At 39.7% G+C, this 16,380-nt stretch overlaps 1 pseudogene; it reads left to right on the forward strand.

The window, feature by feature from the left end:
• Positions 1-75: 75 nt before the first annotated feature.
• LOC116463152 (uncharacterized protein C11orf98-like) lies at positions 76-12,466 on the forward strand (annotated as a pseudogene).
• Positions 12,467-16,380: the final 3,914 nt, after the last annotated feature.

A 16,380-nucleotide genomic window follows, 5' to 3' on the forward strand; every position in this document is an offset into this window, starting at 1 on the left:
CTTTCACTGAAGGCTATTTTGACATTCATCTGTGTGTGTGCATCAGTAGTTAATGCTCTTTTCTTACAAGGCAGTATGCTGTTGGATATACCAGTTCACCAGTTGATGGATGTTTGGCTCTTTACTCCATTTTCTGCTATTACAAGTAAGGTGCTGTCAGTGCAATCAAATTAGAACTCAGGATTAAGAAACTCACTCAGAACCGCACAACCACATGGAAACTGAAAAACCTGCTCCAGAATACTGGGTGAAGAACGAAATTGAGGCAGAAATAAAGATGCTCCTTGAAACCAATGAGAACAAAGACACAACGTACCAGATTCTCTGGTATTCTCTGGACACATTTAAAGCAGTGTGTAGAGGGAAATTTGTAGTACTAAATGCACACAGGAGAAAGCAGAAAGATCTAAAATTGACACCTAACATCATACCTAAAAGAACTAGAGGAGCAAGAACAAAATTCAAAAGCTAGCAGAAGACAAGAAAGAACTAAGCAAAACTGAAGGAGATAGAGACATGAAAAGCCCTTCAAAAATTCAGTGAATCCAGGAGCTGATGTTTTGAGAAGATCAACAAAATAGACCGCTAGCCAGACTAATGAAAAGAGAAGAATCAAATAGATGCAATAAAAAATGATAAAGGGGATATCACCACCGATTCCACAGAAATGCAAACTACCATCAGAGAATAAACACCTCTATGCAAATAAACCAGAAAATCTAGAAGAAATGGATAAATTCCTGGACATACACTCCCTCCCAAGACTAAATCAAGAAGAGGTTGAATCCCTGAATAGACCAATAACAAGTTCTGAAATTGAGGCAGTAATTGATAGCCTACCAACCAAAAAAAGTCCAGGAAGGGATGGATTCACAGCTGAAATTCTACCAGAGGTACAAAGAGGAGCTGATACTATTCCTTCTGAAACTATTCCAAACAATAAAAAAGAGGGAATTCTCCCTAACTCATTTTACGAGGCCAGCATCATCCTGGTACCAAAACCTGGCAGACACACAACAAAAAGAATTTCAGGCCAATATCCTTGATGAACATCAATGCAAAAATCCTCAATAAGATACTGGCAAACTGAATCTAGCAGCACCTCAAAAAGCCTATCCACCATGATCAAGTCAGCTTCATCCCTGGGATGCAAGGCTGGTTCAACATACGCAAATCAATAAACGTATTCCATCACAAACAAAGCCAATGACAAAAACCACATGATTATCTCAATAGATACAGAAAAGGCCTTCGACTAAATTCAACAGCACTTCATGCTAAAAACTCTCAATAAATTAGGTATTGATGGAACGTATCTCAAAATATAAGAGTTATTTATGACAATCCCACAGCCAATATCATACCAAATGGGCAAAAACTGGAAGCATTCCCTTTGAAAACCGGCACAAGACAAGGATGCCCTCTCTCACCACTCCTATTCAACATAGTGTTGGAAGTTCTGGCCAGGGCAATCAGGCAAGAAAATAAATAAAGGATATTCAATTAGGAAAAGAGGAAGTCAAATTGTCTCTGTTTGCAGATGACATGATTGTATATTTAGAAAACCCCATCGTCTCAGCCCAAAATCTCCTTAAGCTGATAGCAACTTCAGCAAAGTCTCAGGATACAAAATCAATGTGCAAAAATCACAAGCATTCCTATACACCAATAACAGACAGCCAAATCATGAGTGAACTCCCATTTACAATTACTACAAAGAATAAAATACCTAGGAATACAACTTACAAGGGATGTGAAGGACCTTTTCAAGGAGAACTACAAACTTATTTCCTTGAGAGCTCAAGGAAATAAGAGAGGACACAAACAAATGGAAAAACATTTCATGCTCATAGATAGGAAGAATCAATATCATGAAAATGGCCATACTGCCCAAAGTAATTTATAGATTCAATGCTATCCCCATCATGCTACCATTGACTTTCTTACAGAATTGGAAAAAACTACTTTAAATTTCATATGGAACCAAAAAAGACCCCGCATAGCCAAGACAATCCTAAGCAAAAAGAACAAAACTGAAAGCATCATGCTACCTGACTTCAAACTATACTACAAGGCTACAGTAACAAAAAGCATGGTACTGGTACCAAAACAGATATATAGATCAATGGAACAGAACAGAGGCCTCAGAAATAACACCACACATCTACAACCATCTGATCTTTGACAAACCTGACAAAAACAAGCAATGTGGAAAGGATTTCCTATTTAATAAATGATGTTGGGAAAACTGGGTAGCCATATGTAGAAAGCTGAAACTGGATCCCTTCCTTACACCTTATACAAAAATTAACTCAAGATGGATTAACGACTTAAACATAAGACCTAAAACCATAAAAACTCTAGAAGAAAACCTAGGCAATACCATTCAGGACATAGGCATGGGCAATTACTTCATGAACAAAACACCAAAAGCAATGGCAACAAAAGCCAAAATTGACAAATGGGATCTAATTAAACTAAAGAGCTTCTGCACAGCAAAAGAAACTATCATCAGAGTGAAGATGCAACCTACAGAATGGGGGAAAATTTTTGCAATCTATCCATCTGACAAAGCGCTAATATCCAGAATCTACAAAGAACTTAAACAAATTTACAAGAAAAAACCCCATCAAAAAGTAGGTGAAGGATCTGAGCAGACATTTCTCAAAAGAAGATGTTTATGCAGCCAACAAACATATGAAAAAAAGCTCATCACCGGTCATTAGAGAAATGCAAATCAAAGCCACGAGGAAATACCATCTCACGCCAGTTAGAATGGCGATCATTAAAAAGTCAGGAAACAACAGGTACTGGAAAGGATGTGGAGAAATAGGAAAGCTTTTACACTATTGGTGGGAGTGTAAATTGATTCAACCATTGTGGAAGAGAGTGTGGCGATACCTCAAGGAACTAGAACCAGAAATACCATTTGACCCAACAATCCCATTACTGGGTATATACCCAGAGAGTTATAAATCATTCTACTATAAAGACACATGCACACGTCTGTTTACTGCGGCACTATTCACAATAGCAAAGACTTGGAACCAACCCAAATGCCCATCAATGATAGACTGGATAAAGAAAATGTGGCACATATACACCATGGAATACTATGCAGCCATAAAAAAGGATGAGTTCATGTTCTTTGCAGGGACATGGATGAAGCTGGAAACCATCAATCTCAGCAAACTAATACAAGAACAAAAACAAAACACATGTTCTCACTCGTAAGTGGGAGTTGAACAATGAGAACACATGGACATGAGGGGAAGGGGGTGGCATCACACACCCGGGCCTGTTGGGGCTGGGGGACTGGGGGAGGGATAGCATTGAGAGGTGACAGCCTGCTGGCAGCCCCCACAGCCCTGGCTCGCTCTCTGTGCCTCCTCTGCCTGGGCTCCCACTTTGTGGGCACTTGAGGAGCCCTTCCGCCCGCCGCTGCACTGTGGGAGCCACTTTCTGGGCTGGCCAAGGCCGGAACCGGCTCCCTCAGCCTGAGGGGAGGTGTGGAGGGAGAGGCGTGGTCGGGAACCGGGGCTGCGCGTGGTGGCCAGCGCGAGTTCCGGGTGGGCGTGGGCTGGGCGGGCCCCGCACTCCGAGCGGCCGGCCTGCCCGCTGCCCCGCCCGCCAGCCCGGGGCAGTGAGGGGCTTAGTACCTGGGCCAGCAGCTGCTGTGCTCAATTTCTCGCGGGGCCTTAGCTGCCTTCCCGCGGGGCAGGGCTGGGGACCTGCAGCCCGCCATGCCTGAGCCTCCCCGCTTCCTCCTCCGTGGGCTCCTGTGCGGCCCGAGCCTCCCGGACGAGCGCCGCCCCCTGCTCCAGGGCGCCCAGTCCCATCGACCACCCAAGGGCTGAGGAGTTCGGGCGCACGGCGCGGGACTGGCAGGCAGCTCCACCTGCTGCCCTGGTGCGGGATGCACTGGGTGAAGCCAGAAGGAAGAAACTCTGAACACATCCGAACATCAGAAGGAACAAACTCCGGACACGCCGCCTTTAAGAACTGTAACACTCACCGCGAGGGTCCGCGGCTTCATGTTTGAAGTCAGTGAGACCAAGAAACCACCAATTCCGGACACAGCGTTAGGAGAAATACTTAAGGTAGGTGACGGGTTGATGTGGGCAGCAAACCACCATGGCACGTGTATACCTATGTAACAAACCTGCACGTTCTGCACATGCACTCCAGAAGTTAAAGAATATATTTAAAAAAAAAAAAAACTAAGGTACTGTAAACATTCATAACAAGTCTTTGTAAGTGGTTATATTTTCATATCTCGGGTAAATAAGTGTAGAAAGGTTAAATGGTATGCTGCACGTATTTTCAGCTTTTTAAGAAAATAACAAAGTGTTTTCCAAAGTAGCTGTGCCATTGTATGTTCTCAAGTAGTGTGTGAGAATTCCATTTATTTCATGTTCTTGTCAAAACTCGGTATTGTTAGTCTTTTTAATTTTAGTAATTCTAATGAGTGTGTAGTAGTATCCTGTTTTAATTTTCGCTTCTTTAATTACTAATGATGTTTAGCATCTTTCATGTTATTTGCCTCCATACATTTTGGTGATACGTTAAAATTACTTGCTTTTGCAACCTCATGAGAGAACTTGAAAAAAAGTTATTTCCCTTTTTTAATTGTGTTATTTCATTGTTGAGATTTGAGAGTATATATTCTGGATACAGGTGCTTTATCAGCATATGCCTTGACTTTCATTTTCTTTTTTTATTATTATTTATTTATTTATTTATTTTTTTATGGAGTCTCACTCTGTCGCCCAGGCTGGAGTGCACTGGCGGGATCTCCGCTCACTGCAAGCTCCGCCTCCCGGGTTCACGCCATTCTCCCTCCAGAGTAGCTGGAGCTACAGGCGCCCGCCACCACGCCCAACTAATTTTTTTTTTTTTTTGTAATTTTAGTAGGGAGGGGGTTTCGCCATGTTAGCCAGGATGGTCTCGATCTTCTGACCTCGTGATCTGCCTGCCTCGGCCTCCCAAAGTGCTGGGATTACAGGCATGAGCCACGGCGCCTGGTGGTCTTTCATTTTCTTAGCAGTGTCTTTGGAAATTTTTGTATATAAAGTTCAAATTATCTATTTTTCCTTTATGGATCACACTTTTGGTGATGTATCTAAGAAATACAGTGGAATATGTGGATCTAAGTGGATATCCACTTGTTCAGCACCATTTGTTGACAAGACCATTCTTTCTTTACCAAATTACCTTTGCACCTTGGTCAAAAATCAGTTTTATATACATATGAGGGACTATTTCAGGACTTTATTCTGTTTAATTAATATCTTTGTCTCCTGAACTCCAAAACCACACTGCCTGGATAACTGTAGCTTTGTAAGTCTTGAAATCAGGTAATGAGAGTTCTTTACTTTATTTCTTTTCTGCCAAAAATTTTTTTCCCTCTTTTTCCCCAAGTTGTTTTGCCTATCGTAGTTTTTTGGCATTTCTACATTGATTTTATAACCAGCTTACCAATTTCTATAAAAACACGATGGATTTTGATAGGGATTACAGTGAATCTGTAGATCAATTTATAGAGAACTGACATCTTAGCAACCTTGAGTTTTTCAGTCCGTTAACATAGAGTTCTTCCACTGATTTCCATATTTCAAAATCTCTCTTAGCAAAGTTTTATCTTTTCATTGTATGTCTTGTGCACTTTACATCAGATTTATCCCTGTTTTTTGTGCTATTGTAAATGGCATTTTAATTTCAATTTTCAATGATTTATTGCTAATGTATTGAAATACAATTTATTCTCATATTGATCTTATATTCTGCAACCTTGCAAACCTCAGTTATAACTGAAAGTCTATCACTTGTTCTCTGTAGGTGATTTTTGTCTTCTACAAATAAATACAGTTTTATTTCTTCCATTTCAATCTATATGGCTTGTATTTATTTTCCTTGCCAATTTGTACTAAAACCTCCAGTAAAATAGAAATAAAAAATGTTGATGAAGATACCCTTGCCTTGTTCCAGATGTTAGGGGAAAACATTCAGAATGATGTTAGCTGTAGGTTTTTCACATATCCTCTTATCAAGATGATGTTCCATTTTATTCCTAGTTTGTTGAGAATTTTTATCAGAAATGGCTGTTGGATTTTGTCAACTTTTTTTCTCCATCAATTCATACGACCATATGGTTATTCTCTCTGGATTCATTAATATGAATCACATTGATTGATTTTCAAATGTTAAAGCAATCTCGCATTCCTGGGGTTAATGCCACTTTCATCACAATGTATTATCCTTTTTAAACATTATTATATATTTAAATATGTATAAATATATATTTGTTAAGAATTTGTATTTATATTTATGATGAATATTGGTCTGTAGTTTTCATACAATGTCTTTGGGACATATTCTTTTCTTTTCAATTTTCTGTATGTTTGTGTAGAATTGGTATTATTTCTTCCCTTGCTATTGCTGGAATTGTGCAAGGGAACCATCTGAGTCTGTCATTTTCTTTGTAAAAAGATGTTTGAAATACAGTTTTTTAATAGATAAAGGGCTATTCAGGTTATCTATTTCTTCTTGAGTGAGCTTTAGTAGTTTGTATATTTCAATGCATTTTTAATTTAATTTATTGTATTTATTGGAATAAAGTCATCACAATATTCTAGTATCTTTAATATTTATAGAATGTGTACTGATGTCATCTCTTGCATTCCAATATTGATAAATTCTGTCTTTTCTCCTCTTATACTGATCAGTCTGACTACAGGTTTATCACTTAGATGGATCTCAAATAACTCATTTTTGGTCTCAGATTTTTCCCTATTTTTCCTTATAATTGATTTTTTGTTCTATTTCTTCTGTTTCCTTGTGCCTGAAGGACTTTAATTTGTCCTTTTTCTACATTCTTTTTCTGGATTCTTAAGGTAAATGTTGAGTTCATTGATTTCAGACCCTTATTCTTTCCTAATATAAATATTTAGTCCTAAAAGTTTCCTCCAAATTCTATTCTAGCAGCATACCACTAAATCTGATATTTTGTCCTTTTCTTTTTATTCATTTATAAGTGTTCTATAATTTTCCTTTTGATTTCTTCTTTGATGTGTAGGTTATGTATAAGTCTGTTATTTACTTTTCCAATATTCTGGAATTTTTCGTATATCTTTTTATTAACTTCTAATTTTATGGTGGTCAGAGAAAACAGTTGTATTACTCAATTCTTACAAATTTATTGAGTATTTGTTTATGGCCTATAATATGCTCTATGAAGGGAATATGGTGTGTTTTGCTGTTCTTTGGTAAAATGACCTATAAATATCAATTGGCTCAACTTGGTTGATAGTGCTCTCCATATCTTCTATACCCTCACTGATGTCTATCTATTTGTGCTATTATTGAGTGAGAAGTATTCAGATCCCTAGCTGTAATTGTGGATTTGTCTATTTCTTCTTGTAATTCTATCAGTTGTTGCTTTTAAGTACAGACGCTCCTCAACAATGTGGTTATGTCTGGATACACCCACTGTTTGAACTTACAGTGTGTTTATCTGTGCACAACTTCATAAGTCAAAAAGCATACTGAATGTGTATCCCTTTTGCACATTGTAAAGTTGAAAATTTGTAAGTCAGAGGCTGTTTGTATTTTGAAGCGCTGTCATTAGTTGCATAAATATTTAAGATTATTATGTTCTCTTAGTAAAATGAACACTTTATCATTTTTAAATGACCTTTTTATCCCTGGATGTGGCTTTTCTATGGAATCTACATTGTTTTATATTAAAATAAGCGCTCCAGTTTTGTTTTTGTTTTTTGAAATTAATATTGGCATAGTATATTTTTTCATCCATTTTTAACGTTTTTTTTGTAGTTTTCTATGGTAGTGTGTTTCTTACGGACAGCATGTAGTCAAGTATTCATTTATTTTTTTAAATCTACTTCAAAAATGTTTGTCTTTTGAGATAATTAGACAATTTTCACTTGATGGGATAATTGATATGGTTGGATTTAAACCTACCTTCTTGATATTTGTTTTCTATTTGGTAATTGTTCTTTGTTCCATTTTTTTCTCTTTTTTGCCATCTTTTGGTTATTTTTATGGTTCCTTTATATCTAGTTTATTAGCTAATTAGCTATAATTCTATTTTGTGATTTTAGCTATTACTTTTGGATTTATAGTATTTCTCTTTAACTTATTTGAGACTAGCTCCAAATATTATTGTATCCTTTTATATATAGTATACAACTGCCGTACTATTTCTTCCCTCTAAGCTTTGTGCTATTATCATACATGTTAGTGCATTATATATGTGTATATATATATATACACAAATATACACATACACTACGTGATTTTTGTTTTTTTATCATCTAAGATATTTATGTAATGAGAAAGTTTTCTTATACTTGTATTTGCCCACACAGTTGCCATTTCTGGTATCTTCATTCATTTGGGTAGAAATAAATATATTTCTATCTGATAAAACTTTCCTTGTGCCTGAAGGACTTCCTTTAATTTTTCTTATAATACAGATCAGCTGGTCTTTGATTTTTTTCAGCCTTTGTACATGTGAAAACATCTTTATTTTTGTCATTTTAAGGTTATTTTTAATTAACAAATGATTCTATATATTTATGGGGTACATGATGCTTTGATATATGTACACACACATACACACTGTAGAATGATTTAACATATCCATCACCTCACATACTTATCTTTTTTTTGTGGTGAGAACATTTAAAATCTATGTTCTTAGCAGTCCTCAAATATACAATACATTATTATTCACTATTGCCTCCATGCTTCACAGTGGATCTCCAGAACTTATTCCTCCTGTCTAACTAAGCTTTTTATCCTTTAACCAATATTTCTCCATTTCCCACCTCACTATCACCCACCCTAGTCCCTGGTAACCTCCATTCTACTCTTGATTTCACATAAAAGTGAGATCATTCAGTTTGTCTTTTGTCTTTCTGTGCCTGGTTTATTTCACTTAGGATGATGTCTTCCACATTCATCCATGTTGTTGCAAGACTGCCATGTGGAAGGCAAGATATCTTTCTTTTCATAAGGCTGAATAGTATCATGCCATATATATATATATATATATATATCACATTTTCTTTATCCATTTATCAGTTGATAAACACTTAGGTTGACTCCATGTCTTTACTATTATGAATAATACCGACATGAACATGGAGGAGGGAATATCTCTTCATTTCCTTTGGTTATATACTGAGAAAGAGAATTGTTGAATCATACAATAGTTTTATTTTTAATTTTGGGGGGAACCTCCATACTGTTTTCCAACACAATTATACTAATTTACATTCCCACCAACAATGTACTAGGGTTCCCTTTTCTCCACATTTTTGTTAACACTTGTTATCTTTTTTTTTTTTGATAAAGACTATTCTAGTGAGATGGTATCTTATTGTGGCTTTCATTTGCATTTCCCTGATTGATTATTAGTGATGTTGAACATCTTTTCATATACCTGTTGGCCATTCACATGTCTTCTTTTGAGAAATATCTATTCAGGTTCCTACCCATTTTTGAAACTGATTGTTTTCTTGCTATTGAGTTGTTTGAGTTTCTTAAATATTTTGGATATTGGCCCCTTATCAGATGTGTGGTTTGCAAATATTTTCTCCCCATCCCATAGATAGTCTCTTCACTCTGTTGGTTGTTGCCTTTGGTGTGCAGAAGCTCTTTAGTTTGGTGCAATCCAATTAGTCTAATATTGCTGTTGTTGCATGTGGTTTTGGGGTTGTATCCAAAAATTTTTTGCCAAATCCAATGTTAAGAAGCTCTTTCCCTCTGTTTTCCCCTAGTGGTTTTATAGTTTCAGATCTTATATTTAAGACATTAACGCATTATGATTTGACTTGTGTACTTGCGACAAGATAAGGGTCTAATTTCATTCTTCTGTGTGTTGATATCTACTTTTCCCAACATATTGAAGAGAATGTCCTTTCCTTATTGTATGTCCTTGACAGCTTTGCTGAAAATCAGTTGACTGTAAATGTGTGGGCTCTGTTTTCTATTTCTTTGGTCTGTATGTCTGCTTTTATGACAGTATGGGCTGTTTTGATTATTATAGCTTTTTGGTACATTTTCAAGTCAGGTAGTGTGATGCCTCCAGCTTTGTTTTGCTAAAAATTGCTTTGACTGTTTGAGGTCTTTTGTTTTTCTATACAAACTTTAGGGTTGTTCTTTTCTATTTCTGGGAAAAGGTCATTTCAATTTTGACAGGGATTGCATTGAATCTGTAGATCACTGGGTAATATGGACATTTTAACAATGTTAATTCCTCCAATCCATGAACACTGTATATATTTTCATTTGTTTTTCTCTTAAATTTATTTCATCAATGTTTTATAGTATTCAGTGTATGGATCTCTCATACACCGAATGTATTTGGTTAATTGTATTCTTGGTTAAATATATTTCTAAGATTTTCATTAATGCTATCACAAATAGGATTGTTTTCTTGATTTCTTTTGTGAATATTTGTTGTTAGTGTATAGCAATGATACTAATTTTAATATGTTAATTTTGTATCCTGCAACTTTACTGAAATCAAAGCCAGTTAAGGACATTACAAAAAAAGACAATTACAGGCCAAAATCTCTGGTGAACATACATGCAAAAATCCTCAACAAAATACTAGTAAACTGAATTCAATAAGATATTAATAGGGTTATTCACCGAGTTTTTCACTTGGTTTTGTGCTGCTATAACAGATTATCTGAAACGAGGTAATTTATAATGAACAGAAATTTATTGGCTCACAGTTCAGAAGGCTGAGAAGTCCAAGATCAAGGGGCTGACATCTGACAGGGGCCTTTTTTGCTGCACTATTTTATGACAAAAGGGCAAAGAAAAGGCAAGAAGGCCGGGCACAATGGCTTATGTCTGTAATCCCAGCACTTTGGGAGGCCGAGGCGGGCGGATCACCTGAGGTCATGAGTTCAAGACCAGCCTGGGCAACCTGGTGAAACCCCATCTCTACTAAAATACAAAAATTAGCCGGGTGTGGTGGTATGCGCCTGTAATCCCAGCTACTCCAGAGGCTGAGGCAGGAGAATTGCTTGAGCCTGGGAGGTGGAAGTTTCAGTGAGCCAAGAATGCGCCATTGCACTCCAGCCTGGGGGTGACAGAGCTAGACTCCATCTCCAAAAAGGGGCAAGAAATTGAACTTGCAGCCTCAAGCCCCTTTATAATCAACCTTAATCCACTTATAAGTGGTGGAGCCCTTATAGCCTAAACATCTTCTATTAGGTTCTACCTTTCAACACTATTAGATTGGAAATTAAGTTTCTAACAAGTGCTTTTAATTAATTTATTTTTGAGAGAGGGCCTCACTCTGTTACCCAGGCTGCAGTACAGCAGTACGATCATGGTTCACTGCAACCTCAATTTCCCAGACTCAATTGATCCTCTCACCTCAGCCTCCCCAGTAGCTGGGACTACAGGTGTACACCACCATGCCCAGCTAACTTTTTGTTATGATTTTTTTTTTTTTTGGTAGAGACAGAGTCTCACCATGTTACTTAGGCTGATCTTGAACCCCTGGGCTAAAGCAATCCTCCCACCTTGGCCTCCCAAAATGTTGAGATTGCAGGTGTAAGCAACGGTGCCCAGCCCACACATGCTTTTTTGAGGACACATTCAAACCATAGCATTTTTTGCCCCTGGGCCCCAAAATTCATGTCTTTCTTACAAAATGCATGCATTTCATCTAATAGCTCCCAAAAGTCTTAAATCATTCCAGCATCAACTCAAAAGTCCAAAGCCCAGAGTCTCATCTAAATCAGATATAGACTAAAGTCAAGGCAGGATGGCAAGGAGGCAATTTCCTTCAGGCATGAGCCTGTGGAATCAAGCAAGTTATGTACTTCCAAGCGTTATGTGCTTCCAAAATACAGTGGTGGGACAGGCATAGCATAGACATTCCTGAGGCAAGATAGGTAGTCAGGGAAGTAACCATGTCTTTGGGACTCAGCGACTGCACCATCAACACAGCAAGCCCCACAACCATGTCCTCGGGACGTGGAAACCACACCAATACAAGAAACCCCAGGCTTCCGCGTACGGACCGCGTATTGGCGTCGCCGAGCAACTGTGGGGGATCCTGGGGGAAAAATCAACTGGTGCCGAACCGAGCTGAAGAAAAAGCTGATCAGCGCAGGCGGGTGTTGAACCGCGAGCAGCATCTGAGGCACTGGGTGGTCGGGGCTGTGATAGACCAAGCGCTGATCAGGCGGCACCACCTCAAGAAGCGGGCATCCAGTGCACGTGCCAACATTACTCTGTAGGGGAAGAAGCATAGAAAACTCCTCCAGCAGATCTGGCTTGCCCAGATAGAGAAGGCAGCCATGGAGACGCAAGCCCCTCAAAGCCAGCCAGGACTATCGAACCACAGCTCAAAATGCAAAAGAAGACAGAAGCCCCCCAGGATGTAGAAATGAAGGACCTTGAAGATGAGAGCTAAACCTCTTCCACTAGAAGATTCTCAACTGGAGCCCAAAGGACTCAGTGGTTGTTTCAGAGGATGTTGGCAAAAGCAGTGCCCCTTTTCACTCTCCATATTTCCTCCTTCCTAATGGCCTACTGACTTCCCCTGGAGCGATGTCTTTGGGAGGGAAGAGGGTACAGAAGAAAGATTGGAGAAGGGCCTCTCTAGCAGTCAACTCCATTTGTGATAAAACCCTAGCACTCTGGAAAACAAACAAGCAAACAAAGAGCACTCACTAGTGGCTTCATAATCAAGCACGGAACTATCCTCAGTAGGAATTTTTCTTTATTTCTTTTTTTTAGAGATGGAGTCTCGCTCTGTCGCTTATGCTGGAGTGCAATGGCATGATCTCGGCTCGCTGCAATCTCTGGCTCCCAGGTTCAAGCTATTCTCCTGCTTCAGCCTCCTGAGTAGCTGGGACTACAGGCATGCGCCACCACGCCTAGCTAATTTTTGTATCTTTAGTAGAGACGGAATTTCACCATGTTGGCCAGGCTGGTCTCGAACTCCTGACCCAGGGATCCATCCGCCTCAGCCTCCCAAAGTGTTGAGATTACAGGCATGAGCCACTGCGCCTGGCCAGGAAATTTATCCTGTAGACAGTATGCACATTTTAATTTTACTTGTCCTCAGACTGACTCATTGCTCTTTACAGTAGTAAAAAACACACCACTGGGAGGAGATTTAAGATGTGAATGGGACCCACAGTGTATAAACAATGGCTGGGCATAGTGGCTCACACTTATAATCCCAGCACTTTGGGAGGCCAAGGTGGGCGGATCACTTGAGGTCAGGAGTTCGAGACCAGCCTGGCCAACATGGTGAAACCCCATCTCTACCAAAAGTACAAAAATTAGCCAGGTGTGGTGGCACGTACTTGTAATCCTGGCTACGTGGGAAGCTGAGGCAAGAGAATTGCTTGAACCTGGGAGGTGAAGGTTGCAGTGAGCCGAGATTGCCCCACTGCACTCCAGCCTGGGCGACAGAGTGAGACTCCATCTCAAAAACAAAAACAAAAACAAAGCAAGCATATACAGCTACTGAGCATGTGTACCCAGAGAACCACCTGTAATATACTTACTATTAGGTTGATGTAAAAGTAATTGTGGTTCTGCCATTAAAAATACAGCAAAAACTGCAATTACTTTTGCACCAACCCAATAGCAGTGCCTTTTCCCACCCCCTTATGAATGATCATGTAAGACTTCCGTAAAGAGAATTTCCTGTGTAATAGTCAATGCTGTCTCACTCTCTAGCAGCCTACTGTGACTCAGCTCTCAGGGTGTACTATTGCTTCTGCACCTACCTTTCAGAATATACTTATTCTTTTGCAATATATTGCTTCATGCTGTTTATTGCTGTGTGTCTCTTGTTTAAATTCTTTTAACCTAGAAGACAAAAACCTAGGATTCACAATCACCATCAACATTCCCATTCCGAAAGGGAAAAATAAGCAAGGAGAAAGAGATAACTGGTCCCAAGTAAGTCCAAAAGCCAGTGTGGTAAACAATGTTATCAATTGAATTTTTTTAGACAGGCTCTCACTCTGTTGCCCAGGCCGAGTGCAGTAGCTAGATCACAACTCACTGTAGCCTCAACCTTCCAGGCACAAATGATCCTCCCACCTTGACCTCCAGAGTAGCTGGAACTGCAGATGCACACTACTATCCCCAACAATTTTTTTTTTTTTTTTAATATAGGGATAGGAGTTTGTGCTATGTGGCCCAGGCTACTCTGAAACTCCTGGGCTCAAGCAATCCACCCACCTCTGCCTCCCAAAGTGCTGGGATTATAGGAATGAGTGTCACTGAGCCAGGCCAACATTAAATTTTAAAGCTCCAAGAATAATCTTCCTTGGCTTTATGTCCCACCTTCTGGGTACACTGGGGTGGGAGTTGAGCCCCTAAGGCCTCAGCTAGTCCCACTCCTACGGCTTTGCTGGGTATATAGGTTGGAGTCAGGTGACTGCAGATCTCCCAGGCTGGTGTTGCACATTGTAGTTCTGGTGTCTTGGGGGTGGACCCACCTTTATAGCTCTACTAGCCATTGCCCTAGTGGGGGCTCTCGATGGTGGCTCCAGCCCTGCAACAATCTACTGCCTGTATTCCCAGGTTGTCCCTGATGTTCATTGAAATCTAGGTGGAGGAAACCATTCCCCCACAACTTTTGCATTCTGCACACCTGCAGACATAACATCATGTGGATACTGCCACTTACACCTTCTGAAGCTGGAGCCAAAGCCACACCTGAACCCCTTTAAACCATACCTGGGGTGGTCAAGGAGTGCTGCATGAGAATGTGGGAAGCAGAGACTTGAGGCAGCCCTGGGAAGTAAACTCCAAGATCTTCAGGGCACCCTAGGCTCTCTTTTGCAGGATTTCCTTCCCTCAGATCATGACACTCTGGGCCTATGATAGGAGGGGCTATGCTAGTAATCTCCAAAGTACGTTTGAGGTTATTCTCCCATTGTCCTAATTAATAGCTCTGGCTTTGTTCTATCCATACGAATCTCCTTATCAATCAGTTACTTGGCCACACTCTTGGTTCCCTTTCCTGAAAATATTCTTTCATTCTCTACCACATGGCCAGGCTGAGAATTCTTCAAATTCCTAAGTTTTGTTTTGTTTTGAGACGGAGTCTCGCTCTGTCACCAGGCTGGAATGCAGTGGTGCAATCTTGGCTCACCGCAACCTCCACCTCCCTGTATCAAGTGATTCTCCTGCCTCAGTCTCCCGAGTAGCTGGGACTACAGGCACGTGCCACCATGCTCAGCTAATTTTTGTATTTTTTTTTTTTAATAGAGATGGGGTTTCTTATATTGTTCAGGCTGGTCTAGAACTCCTGACCTCAGGTGATCCATCCGCCTTGACCTCCCAAAGTGCTGGGATTACAGGTGTGAGCCACCACACCCGGCTTCTTTCACTTAACATAATGTCTTCAAGGTCATCCAAGTTGTAGCATATATAAGTACATGATTTATTTTTCTAACTAAGCAATAGTCCACTGTAAAGATATGCTATGGTTTGTTTATACATTTAGCAGTTAATAGATGTTTGACTTGTTTCCACTTTGTGGCTATTATGAATACTGCTTATAAGAAAATTCATATACAAGTTTTTTGTGTAAACATATGATTTCACTTCTCTTGGGTTTACCTAGGAGTGGAATTTCTGGGTCATATGGTAACTCTATGTCTAGGTTTTTGAGGAACTGCTGAACTGTTTTTCACAGCAGCACATTATTTTACATTCCCACCAGCAATGTATAAGGATTCCAGTTCTTCCTTTGCAGTTTGGGTGGGTTTTATTTATTTTTCTTGTCTAATTGCTTTAGCTGGAACTTCAAATACAATGTTGAATATAAGTGATAACAGTAGACATCTTTGACTTGTTCCTGATCATAGGGCACTCCTCTGGCTGTGCCACCATTGTATGTTGGGTATATGAAGGACAGGTAAATTATCCCTTTAGTCTATAGATTTTTTTTTTTTTTTTTTTTTTGAGACGGAGTCTTGCTCTGTCACCCAGGCTGGAGTGCAGTGGCGCAATCTCGGCTCACTGCAAGCTCCGCCTCCCGGGTTCAGGCCATTCTCCTGCCTCAGCCTCTCCGAGTAGCTGGGACTACAGGCGCCCGCCACCACGCCCGGCTAATTTTTTGTATTTTTAGTAGAGACGGGGTTTCACCATGTTCTCGATCTCCTGACCTCGTGATCCGCCCGCCTCGGCCATAGTCTATAGATTTTTAAATTGAGAGGAACCATACTTGAGGAATTGTATGTGAGGAACATACCTGAAGAGCCTCATCTATACCAGGACCTAATTTAAATGTGATTCTGTCTTTTGAGCTGAAGCTATAACAGGATAATATAAGTTTTTTCCAAACTTTTGAGA

Source organism: Hylobates moloch, unplaced genomic scaffold (genome assembly GCF_009828535.3).
Source record: "Hylobates moloch isolate HMO894 unplaced genomic scaffold, HMol_V3 SCAFFOLD_28, whole genome shotgun sequence".
Classification (NCBI taxonomy): domain Eukaryota; kingdom Metazoa; phylum Chordata; class Mammalia; order Primates; family Hylobatidae; genus Hylobates; species Hylobates moloch.